This window comes from Oncorhynchus nerka, linkage group LG6 (genome assembly GCF_034236695.1).
Source record: "Oncorhynchus nerka isolate Pitt River linkage group LG6, Oner_Uvic_2.0, whole genome shotgun sequence".
Classification (NCBI taxonomy): Eukaryota; Metazoa; Chordata; class Actinopteri; order Salmoniformes; family Salmonidae; genus Oncorhynchus; species Oncorhynchus nerka.
In genome coordinates, this window is record NC_088401.1 from 35109512 (window position 1) to 35122708 (window position 13197).

The following is a 13197-nucleotide window of genomic DNA, read 5'->3' on the forward strand; positions in this document are numbered from 1 at the left end:
AAAGATCACGTACAAGCTATCTGAAAGTGAAGATACTAGACTGAGTGAGTGAGTGAGTGAGTGAGTTTTATATGTGTACCTGATGCTTTCTCTGGCTGTATTGTCTGGTTCCATACAGCTGTTTTTCACACCTACAGTGGTGTAGATGTAGCAGCCCAACACAAGGTGAATTGGTGCCACTGACTTCATCTCCTAGTGTATGACCAGTCAGTCGGGCTCATTTCCCCGAGGCCTGGTAGCTGGGTGATGTAATGATGGGGTTGGCTAAACTGAAATGTGACTAAGCTACAACCACTATTGATTATTCAAGCCATGATGTGATTTATACCCTGTTTTATCTAGCCTATTTACTGGGCTCAATATTTTGGAATGACTAACAATACATCCTATTTACTCTTAGTCATTCCAAATATGATGCATTTTGAGGTTTTGAATAACACAAGAACAAATGGACGGTTAAAAGGAACACTGAACATATTCAGTGGTACATTCATAATTCATAATGGTAAAGGTGAAACTTGAAATGTCACCTGCCTGCTCCCCACAGCTGTTCACAAAGGACTGTGACTCAAGGACTGAGTGTCCTGCCCCACCGAACATTGCTTGAAAAGCGACAGACTACTGGACACGGCAAAAGGATCAAAAGGAAGACTGTGTCATACTGTGGTGAATTTGTATAAGGAATAGGTCAATGATTCTCCCAGCCCAATGTGAGGGGACTATGAAATGCAAACTGTGCCGTTGTTGTCATTCCCACAGCTCACGGGAACATACATAACACACACACAGTCATAACAGTACACTATGCAATAACAAGGGAATAGATGAATTAACACCGTATGAATTACATCTTATATAACACCTAAGAAAAATGATGTGTTGTAGCGTGTTAAAGAATTACATTTGGTGTGTTAAAGAATTGCATTTACTTCACTTGGTAAAGGCCTCAGGACTGAAAATGGATGAATGCAACAACCATGTCTCTGTCACTATTAAATACAGTCATGGGTGGTAACTCTACAATTCACTCAAAGGGAAAGGTACTCTGCACTAAGCAGTGTGTGAATTTAACACTGAAAAGTGTGGACCCGTATAGACACTGGACCAGTGTTAAGTTTAACACTCGCAGGGTTGATTTAACACTGGAGAATTTGCTGTGAAAGTATCAGTACACACCATAACATTGTACATTTAACACTGACCTAGTGTAAACATTGAATTCTAAAGTGTTAAATACAAGGTATTAGTGAACACCATAACAGTGTAACTTTAACACTGAGTTAGTGTAATATTTTAATGCCACTGATGTTGGAAAGTATTGTTGTTAAAAGGGAAACACTTTGAAAAATATAAATGCAAAACTTTCTGGGTGTTCTCATATAAACACTTCAAAAGTGTGAAATTGTATTCAATTTACCGATCTAATTTTGCTGTGAGGGGGCAATGACAGACTCAGCACTCAAACCAGCTTCATTTCAGAGATGACCCAGGAATGCAAAAATAATGAACATTTGTATTTTATACATTTTATTTAACCCTTATTTTACCAGGTAGGTTGACTGAGAACAAATTCTCATTTACAGCAACGACCTAGGGAAAAGTTACCGCAGAGAGGAGGGGGGGGGGGGTGAATGAGCCAATTGGATGCTGGGGATGATTAGGTGGCCATGATGGTAGATTGGGAATTTAGCCAGGACCCCGGGGTTAACAACCCTACTCTTACGATAAGTGCCATGGGATCTTTAGTGACCACAGAGTCAGGGCACCCGTTTAACGCCCCAATCCGAAAGACGGCACAATACACAGGGAAATGTCCCTAATCACTGCCCTGAGGTGATTGAATTTGGAAACATGATGTTAAAAGTGATAGTCATTGGACAGTATGAAAGCAGACTGAATTTGATACACATGAAATTAATGAACAGGTGTGACATTCTGTACATCTAAAGCTAGCCTATATAAGACCTTCATGTAAATGTGTGTGTCAATTCAAATGTATGTTTTTAATGGTATTAATTGCAGTGTGTGTGTGTGTGTGTGCGCCTGTGTGCTGGTAAAGGTGAAACTTTAAATGTCACCTGCCTGCTCCCCACAGCTGTTCACAAAGGACTGTGACTCAAGGACTGAGTGTCCTGCCCCACCGAACATTGCTTGAACAGCGACAGACTACTGGACACGACAAAAGGATCAAAAGGAAGACTGTGTCATACTGTGGTGAATTTGTATAAGGAATAGGTCAATGATTCTCCCAGCCCAATGTGAGGGGACTATGAAATGCAAACTGTGCCGTTGTTGTCATTCTCATAGCTCAAAGAAGATACATAACACACACACACACAAATTGTTATAACAGTACACTATGTAATAACAAGGAAATAGAAATAGACAAGGAAGTTTAATTATTGACAACTTGACACCAGGACGCAGCAGAAATTCAGCTAACCTCAGGATGGTTGTATGTTTCAGATCTGAATGAATCCATGAATAGTGAGTGAAGAAATGACAGGAGGGGGACTCTTGCCCACGGTCAGGGGGCAAAGACAGTCTCAGCACTCAAATCAGTGCTCAAATCAGCACTTCAATTTCAAAGAAAACCCTGGAATGGAAAATAATGGATTTAATTGACTTCGGAAACGTGAGGCTGAAGGTGATAATCCTCAGACAGTATTATAGCAAAGAGCCTGAATTTGATACACATGAAATGAATGAATGGGTGTGGCGTACATCTAAAGCTACTGTAATTAAGACCTAAATGGAAATGTGTGCGTCAATTGAAATGAGGTTTTTATTCATTGCATGGCCATTATTGTTGTTGTTCCAAAGCAGTGAATGTGTCACGACTCCTACCGAATGTAGTTCCCCTTCCTGTTCGGGTGGCGCTCGGAGGTACCGGCCTACTAGCTTTCCACTGATCCCCTTACCCCTTTTCTGTTTATTGGTTTCACCTGTGTTTGGTTTAGGCTGATTGGTCAGGCTTTATTTCAGATTGTTTGGTGTATGTGTGTACACGTCTGTGTGTCACAGTTTTCCCATTTTTTTTTCTCCCGTCTCCCGTGTTTGGGGCATTTGTTTTGGTGTGCGCCCTGTGTTCCGTGGGGTTAACGTATGTTCACCGTTTTCTCTGCTGCGCCTGACTTCTCACCCACTACACCCCGGATGTTACAGAATGGGGGTTTATTCTTTGTTTGGATTCAGCCCTCAGTTTAGTGCTGGTCTCCTACTCAGCTATAGTTAGTTTGGTCTGAGCTATACATATGGTATACTGTAGATATGGAATCACTACCCAAGCTCCAAAGAAAATGCCACCTCTTGTCGTAACCGCAGCAACAGAGGAAAGTTAAAGAATTATGTGTAATATCATTTAACTCAAACATGGCAATATAGTAAGAATATTGTAGCTATTTCAAGGATATTGAGCAGCACTGTATTCACATCGATTCAGACAGTTGCACCCAGGGTGGAGGTGCCATCTGAAACCAGCCTGGGGAGAAGCAAACACACACACACACACCACCACCACCCACAACATCAGAGAGCCATCTTGTATGTAAGAGGTGATTTTTTGACTCGCCCCGTATTTGGCTGCTTCTCCCCCGTTACCATGGTCAACTGAAGCCAATCAACCAAATGTTTGTTTTCTTCCCAGAACAGACAAGTGCTGAAAGAGAGGGGATCAGTGCTTGTGTGTAGGCTGCTTTTGGCACAATGAGCCTTTTCTTCAGCTCTATTCTGGTCTCAGCTTCCTTGTCATGCAGAATTATCACCCCAATTAACTAACATATCATCTTGGCTGTATGTATGGACTTGGCATTGACTGTATGGACTTGGCTTCATGGGTAGGTACATAATGCAACCTACGTACAACATTATGCTGGTTCTTTTCTGTTTGGCTCTACTTTACGCTGTCTGCTTAACCCAGATCTTAAGAACCTGGTAATACAATTTTAAAAATACAATATGTGTCCACTATGCTTTCTGATTATTCTGATCTTTCTGATTACAGTTTTTATCAATCGCATACAAGCATTTTTGGGGGGGAACAATGTTGTCAATTTTCAAAACAGAGTTCACAAGACACAGAACTGTGTGGCCTTTTGTAAAACAGCAAATGCTTTTTCAAATGTAGTTGCCTTCTCAAAACATACATTCAATTGAGTGCAGGCTTAGCTGAATGACAACAGAGACAGAACACAATATGGAATTGTGTTGACTAGTTTTGGGTAGGCCTCGTCTCCGAGGAAGCCAGATGCTGCTGACAGGTTGCCATATGCTGGGCACCTTGCATCGGAACCCCCTCCCCCGCCACTAGGAGAACGGGGATCCAATGACAGGCCTTCAGTTTGTTGGTGGTGGTGGGGAAGTGGAAAGTCATTGGCAGACTGTTGCTGCTAAACAAGAAGCGGGAGACACATAATTACGCTCCTAGATTCATGCCCATTGGTTGAAAGAAATGGAAAGTGATTATTGAACGTGTGAGCCCCTAAGTTAATCAGCAAGTGTGGTGAAATTGCCTTAGAGGCTGAAGTTAATAGGTGAACGACATTCCGCACGCTTGCTAATAGTAAAGCAGGAGGAAAGGCGTATGCTGATGAGGTAACATTATGACACTACCATAGATACCTGCTATGCTTATGAGGTAAATGAATAATCATTACCATATAAATAGCTGCTATGCTGAGACGGTAACATTATAAACGCTACCAAATAAATACCTGCTATGCTAATGAGGTAACGTTATAGACACTACCCTTTAAATACCTGCTATGCTGAGGCGATAACATTATAACCACTAACATATGCTGATGAGTGAGATAGGACGTGATGTGAATACTGGATGCATAAAAAGGGACAAGTCATTCAGACCGGTCTTCCTGATTGAACTCACGTAAACTACATTACATTCGTCAAAACGACATTATCCTGTCAAAATTGCAAATAGATTCATATAAAGAACACGACTGCCTGCAAAAAAAAGATGAACAAAACAGAAAGTTAGTCTTTCTTTTAAAAATAGTAGATCAATACATTTTCTTTGCAGTCACTAAATCGTGATGATCAAAATTGGACGTACAACTAACCAAAGGTGCATCATTATGGGACATTACTCTCCTTTTATGCATATTTCACAAAACAATTGCATACACATCAAATCAAATATTATTCCTGATTTAATTTTAAATACAAAGAAGTATATTGTGTGCATTCATCGGTATCATCACAATCCAATTCCATGTCTTCAACACAAAAGCTGGTTTGGTCATTGTTTTGTAGTTCTATCCACAATAGAAAAGGTGAATGCAATGGAGGAACACTACTGATATGAATGTATACGCCGCAATCCACACCAAATAAAAGCTCTATAACGTTTACGCTGATGACTTAGGAGTAACCCGACTTCCGTCTCTGGATCTCTGCAATATTGTAAAAAAGAATAACAATTAGACGGTCCACATTGCCTAGATCCTTCCATATATTGTACATGGTATGACACTGATGGGGTGATTTAGAATTGTATGCAGTAGTATTTGCTGATTGCCGGAAACAGTGAACACAATTGCACACATTTCTCTTCTGATGAAAACAACGTGTTAATATTCTGTGAACAAAAGTACATTTTGTGTTCACCGATTACATTTGTATTTCATGTTTTGCAAAAAGTGGTCTACGATCTGCAAGTCAGGTACTAGGGCATAAAAAAAGGATCAGAAGTGCTGTAAATGTATTTCAGCATTTGATCATTGCTGTTCTGCTATACCGTACGTTTCAGCATAGATATACAAAAATTGTTTGTACCCATTTGAGAAAAACTGTAACATGCGCTGAGCACGTCTAGTCGAGTGTTTGTTTACCAGATAGCCAACATAAAACAACATTAAAGGAGAAAACACAGAGCCCAGAAATAACCGGGAGACAAATGAATCAAAGACTGTTCAGTGCATATGATAATCACAGTGTCATAGTAGGAAGGTGAGCTCGAGGAGAGATCAAAAGTTCCAAACCACTGCACCTGCCGCCTCTGCCAGCGTTTCCATAGGCGCGTGGAGAGGTGTGTGCTTCCTGTTCAGTATCAACCAAATGCAACGCACAAACCACACATACACACACGCACAGGCAGGAAAACATCACACCTACACCATGATATAGAGGTCAGGGTCAAACTGATATCCCTTTGTTGTTTATGTAACTCATGTCAGTTGAAGTTGATTGCAGTGAGAAGCGGTGTGCTATTGAAGACAATCGAACTACTGCCACGGCAAGGTTGTGTGTGTGTGTGTGTGTGTGTGTGTGTGTGTGTGTGTGTGTGTGTGTGTGTGTGTGTGTGTGTGTGTGTGTGTGTGTGTGTGTGTGTCGTGATGTCTTGATGACTCAAGTAATTGTTTGTGTGATACAGTTGCATCATGCAGACCCTCCGAAAAAAACTGATATTACAGCAGGCTGTAGACGTTGATAATGTAATACCTTTCTGGAAATAATTTCCAGCCCTCCAGTGAAATGTTAAGTTATTATTAGATATCATATTATGATTCCCCCTAGTCTGTCATCAATTTTGCAATTATTGTTCTTTAACAAGTTCTTACTTGCAGGTTTGTTAATCAGACCTATTCTTTGATTAAGTAGAATAATCATCTTCATTCTAATTTATTCTATTACAGTTATGTAATTGATTTCATTATGCTATCACGTCCTTCTCTCTTAAAACAAGGAGAAGAACCATTAGAATACAAAAGAATAACGTTTTTTCCCCCAACGGGGACTTCAGATGTGGATGAAATATGCATGCCTATCTCTGTATGTTCAGAACATAGTGAAGCCTTTCAGTTCTTTTGTTACACTTCTGAGTCTTTAATATTTCAAACTGATTAATTCATATTTCACTTTGAGCTTTTTTACATTCCTGAGGGTACTCCTCCAGCTCTACACAAGAGCACTCCCTGCAACAAGATCATGATGAAATGGCTAAACACCATTGAGAAAATGGGGTCGAACGAACTCGTGCAAATGTTATTTCACATGTGAAACCATGTGTTTTTGGAACACTTCACAAATAAACTATTATATTTATCATGGTGATTCAGGACTAACATTAAAGCAGAATAATATGCCTCACCAACATTGGACAACTATACAGAAATCCTTCAAATTGCTGAAATAAGTTAATGAAACCAATGATGAGAGAATAGTCAGATTTAACTGATAATTAAAATGGCAGTGCAGATGGCACTCTTTTATTAAGTGCAGAGATGTATATTATAGTTAATGAATCTGTATGGGACTTCTGAGCATGCTATAGTCTTTGTGGTGTAGTAGAACAATCAGCGTAGCCCAAATCTAGAGTTTGCGAGTTTAAATCCCAGTTGGGGTCATATAAGTGATCATGTCAAATGTAATCATATTGATTAAAGATGTCTACACTATTTTACTACGCCGCAGCCCGTCTGGTGTTCAACCTTCCCAAGTTCTCTCACGTCACCCCGCTCCTCCGCTCTCTCCACTGGCTTCCAGTTGAAGCTCGCATCCGCTACAAGACCATGGTGCTTGCCTACGGAGCTGTGAGGGGAACGGCACCTCAGTACCTCCAGGCTCTGATCAGGCCCTACACCCAAACAAGGGCACTGCGTTCATCCACCTCTGGCCTGCTCGCCTCCCTACCACTGAGGAAGTACAGTTCCCGCGCAGCCCAGTCAAAACTGTTCGCTGCTCTGGCCCCCCAATGGTGGAACAAACTCCCTCACGACGCCAGGACAGCGGAGTCAATCACCACCTTCCGGAGACACCTGAAACCCCACCTCTTTCAGGAATACCTAGGATAGGATAAAGTAATCCTTCTCACCCCCCTTAAAAGATTTAGATGCACTATTGTAAAGTGGCTGTTCCACTGGATGTCTTAAGGTGAACGCACCAATTTGTAAGTCGCTCTGGATAAGAGCGTCTGCTAAATGACTTAAATGTAATGTAATGTATTTTAGCTGAACAGTGAAAACAAAAGAGACACATGTCAGGGCAGTTGTTCACATGTATTACATTTGGAGATGTTAACAACACCTTTTCACATGTGAGTGGAATACGGTTTTCACCTCACATGTGAACTGCAGATTCACATGTGAAAATTGCAGTTTCACATGTGAAAATTGCAGTTTCAAGCATGAAAAACTTTCACGTGAAAATCGAATTTGCATTTTCACATGTGAAAAACATTCTCATGTGAAAACCTAACTCTCACATGTAGAAATGTCGAAGTGCTCAAATGTTTTCACGTGTAGTTGTTATCACATGTTACTTTTACACGTTGTCACGTTATCACATTAACTTCACATGAGATCACGTGATCCCGTGGGATAACTTGAAATTCATGTATTTTTATCTGTAAGGGACGGTTGGTTCTCCGTCTGCAAACCTTGAAATCATATTTTTCCTTCACCATGTGGTAAGAATTAGCAATGCACCAATATGACATTTTTGGCCGGTGCCGCTATCCGATATTTTCCTTGCCAAAAAACACGATACCGATAACCAATTTTTCACATTTTAGCAGCCGGTGTAGGCTGTCATTGTAAATAAGAATTTGTTCTTAACCGACTTGCCTAGTTAAGGTTACACACATACACCACACTGACCAAAAAGTTATTTGTTGGCATTTACGTATGTCCCCATTACCAGTGAAACATAATCAAAACCTCTTTCTTCACTTACTTGCTGTGCTGTTTCGTTGTTCATTTGTTCAGTCATTTTATTCTCAACCAGGATTTCCATGGGTCTTTGCGTGTCAAAAAAGATATTCGTCAAATAACACTATTTGATATGTATAATAAGCTTGTTGACCAATCAGGACCTGAATATGACTGCACGTCACATAATAATTTAACGTGTTCATTTATTTTGTACATAGTTATTACACATTGATTATACTATCACTCGTATTTCATATGTCCCAACGATTCATCGATACCTATGCTATGATGCTGGTAAAGTTGTCTCGCGCACCTACAGTGCTGGTCATAAAAAAATAGCTAGCTAGCTCATGGATGCAAACAATGTTCTTCCACAAAAACAGCAAATCGACAATCTGTTTCAGCTAGCTAACATATAGCTAGGTGTCATCATCTAAAATAACACTAATTTATAAGACAGTTCTTATTTGATTAATGGTGGTCGGACCCATCTATGTGAAGCTAGCCACAATAAGGATTAGCCACAATAGTGGACTTTGCGGTTAGCCTTCAAAATAAAAGTGTTGACAGTGAAGCAAATGAATACAAATAGTAGAATTATGCCATAATTGAATGGATCATGCTAAACAAGGTTGGAATGTTGTTATATAAAACTCAGAGAACATTAACTTCAAAGCTCTTATTGCGAGACACTGAAACAACTGTGAATTGAGCCACATTTGTCAACCTATGTGTATTGAACACTATTCCAGAGGGAAAACAATACTGCGTGGATGGTTTGGAGGCTGACAACACATAAGCCGGTCTTGTCGAGCCTCACTAGCCAGGTGAAGTTAGCTTTGGGTAACAGGGTTAAGTAGCTGGCTAGCTATTTATTTTCATGAAATGAAGTGGCTACCAAGCTAATACTTACTCACAAGGATTCCTAAATTATTGCTAAGAATAATGAAAATGAATGCAGTTTCTACTGGTCAGGCTAGTTGTATTGGTGCTAGTTAGGTACGAAGCTAAAGCTAACAAGCTACCCCAGAAGTTGCTGTCGAACGAATAATGCTTTTTGTAAAGCTTTGACAGTGCTACTGATAGTAATGGTGGCGCTTGACATGCACGTGCAAATTCAGAACACACAACATTCTATTGACCTGTGAAATTAAAAGCTTATTTAATGTGTCAAATAGTGTTATTGTAAAAATAGTGTTATTTGACGTGTATATTTTTGACACGCAAAGACCCAAACGCCATTCCATAGTATTGCTAGAAGCAAATAGCAGTGACACTAGTACTGTGTAACTCCGGTAGGGCAACATCTGAAAAATAGCGCACTTGGTAGTGTGTACCAGTGCTCGACCAGTCGCGAAAGCCAACATCACCCACGACAGAGAACAGTTGATTGTCAATGGCAATGGATTCCATTATCTTGGCATTAATGGAATCCATTGCCATTGCGTGGCGTCAATATGTTATATAAGTATGCATGTCAGCTTTGACATCGGTTTTGCATATCAACGTTAAACTAGACAGGCGATACCGATGTTGGCATTTTTAGCTAATATCGTCCGATTCCGATATGTTCACCAGTATATTGTGCATCCCTATTAAGAATGTGTAAATGAGTTCACAAAGATGAATACATTACTGACAAACTAATGATACACCTGAAGTATATGGTTCCTATAAATTACTCAATAATCATGTCTTCGTATTGAGTTTTCTTATAACAAAGCTCAAAATACCTGTATTCAAAAAGCTTCACAGAGTAGGAATGCTGATCAAGGATTCATTTTGTATTTTAGATCACAATGAATACAATTGAATGGACAGGGGGGACCTGATCAGCACACCTATTTTGAGATGCTTATGAATAAGGAAAGAGTCTCTAGCTGATTTTCAGACTACAAAGACTTGCGTTTAAATTGTATTTTAATCCCATGAGAGCTTTTAGTGAGCAAATGTAGTCTAGCACATTACACGTAGCCTACCTTTCCCTGACAGAACATACTTGAAGCACGGTGACGTCAGAGTATCTAATTATCCTGACGGTCTAGTAAAGTGTCCTTATTGATATGGATATTCCCCCAAATTGTCCTCTTTGTTTTTTCAATGTTGTAATTTAATTAGAGGGCTGCAATTACAAGACAAGAGAACTTCTGAAATAATTACCCCGTAATTATGACATGGCTGTAACAATTAGCATTTCTGTTGTTTGGGATTCATAAGTACTCCATAAACTGCCAAATGCAATAGATCTATATTGAACAATTGCCTTGAAAAGGGACATTAATTACTGGAAAACAATTCACAAGCTCTTGCACACAAAGAATAATTCTGAATGTTAGTGTTCCATACAAAATGGCTTGAACACTAAGGCCATAAGCAGAGGAAAAACAACCTGCGGGGCCACAGTGGAGCTCCCACCAAAAAAAAACAGTGCCTCAGGGGGTCAGTGGTTATAAATTGGTGATGTGGGTTTGGAGAGCGATGACATCGTGAGTTTGGCTACGCAAGGATACATCCTCTTCAATTACGGCAACTTTTGCTCTCGATCACAGTCGACAGTGTGTCATTTCCCAGTAATGTATACGCTCAGTGCAGTAATGGTTCTGTGAGAGTCCCAGGTAGACAAGCAGGTATTAGATCATCACTTCATGTATCTCATTCTTAAGGAAGTCATTCAGTACCTTTAATGGTGCCCAGGCTGAATGATCACACTTTAGATCATTCTCAAAACAGTAGTTCATATATCCATTCATGAACTACCTGATTGATGTGGTAGACCTATTGAAACCACTCATTATATTTAATTCTTCATGAAGTTAATCGTTATCTTGAAAAGAGCATTTTAGCTGACTCTTAAAATGTTAGTCAATACATTCATACATGTATAATGTAGAGTATGTGTGAATAGCTATATGAACTACCAGTCCAGTGGTAGGCTTATTGAATCCACCCACTGAAGTTATATTTTGTATAAATGATTAACCCTGATCTCTCTGAAGGTCACATTGCTTTGTCCTGCTACTATGGCAACTGGAAATGTTTCGTGGTAATCTAGGAAGGTCTTTAGAAAAGTGTATTTGGAAAAAAACAAAGATGCTACACTCAGACTGGAGTTTGAGAAATTGACGTAAGAATAGGAGGACAAAAGAGGGAAAGAAAAGAACACAGGAAAACGACTGTAGAAAGATTTTCTCCAAACACTTTCAAAGAATACTGGGTATAAAATGTGGCATTACTATACAATTTCCCTTCATGTTAATTTATTCACAATGGTGGTTACAGCTGAGCAACTCAAGAAGTGAACCTGTCAACAATAGAGGCATCATTTTGTTGACAGACTCAAATAAACAAGTACAGGTAATTAGATGTACTGTTTATTTAGGTGTATTCACACAGTCTTGATCATTCAACAGGGCTTGTGCTCTCAAGTTTGAAGTATTAGTGCCCTCTGCTGTTCATCAACTTTATTATACATATCCATGCGTTTATATTGTTGCCCTTTTCACCAGACACCAATATGAATTCTATACATTATATGAATACTTTTTTGGGGGGAAAGTACCTTTCATCTGTTGCAATAGTACTTCTCTTCCATATTAAGATATGTAAAACACTGGCTAGGAAAAGTATGATGCATATACACTGAGTATACCAAAAATTAGGAACACTTTCCTAATATTGAGTTGCACCCCCTCCCACCATACCCTGTTCAAAGGCACTTAAATATGTTGTCTTGTCTCAATTGTCTCAAAGCTCAGAACTCATTCTTTAATCTGTCTCCTCCCTTCATCTACACTGATTGAAATGGATTTTTAAGTGACATCAATAAGGGATCATAGCTTTCGCCTGGATTCAACTGGTCAGTCTATGCTATGTTTTGTATACTCAGTGTACATCAACAGTAACAATGGTAGCAAAAACAATTCTCCGTAGCATACCTTGGGTTCGCTGTTGGACAAACCCATCCCACTGTAAAGGAGGGTTAGGATTCCTAATTCTCTCACCATAGACAGACAGGCTGATGGGACATCATCTCTGTGCTGTTCTTGGTCTTGCCACTTGAGGTTGCCACTAATCCTTGTTTTGGAAGTGACAGGCCTACAAAACAACTAGTGTACTTTAGTAGTAAGTTATGTGATTACACAACATGTTTTATGAAGAGCTAAGAATAAAATAATCTTATGAAAGAATGTCTGTATGCAGACATAGCAGGGCCATACTTAAGTTTACAGTGCAGTCAAAAACGTGATTGTCCTAAGTTTTTATTTTCACAGTATGAGGTTGGAATAATACTTTGAAATTGTGACAATTATAATAATGCCCTTTAAGTTCACTAGTTTTGGCCTGCCTGGTGACATCAATTAGTTAATAGGCCAATAAAAAGAGTTCCACTTCCAAACCAATAACTTGTTTTCAGTTTTCACCTCCCACACTCAGACCACTTCCAGACAGTCCTAGCAAAATTCTTGCTTGAGAAATTGAAGAAGCTATTTTTGTTTCTTTATGACTATTTTAATTGAAAACAATCACA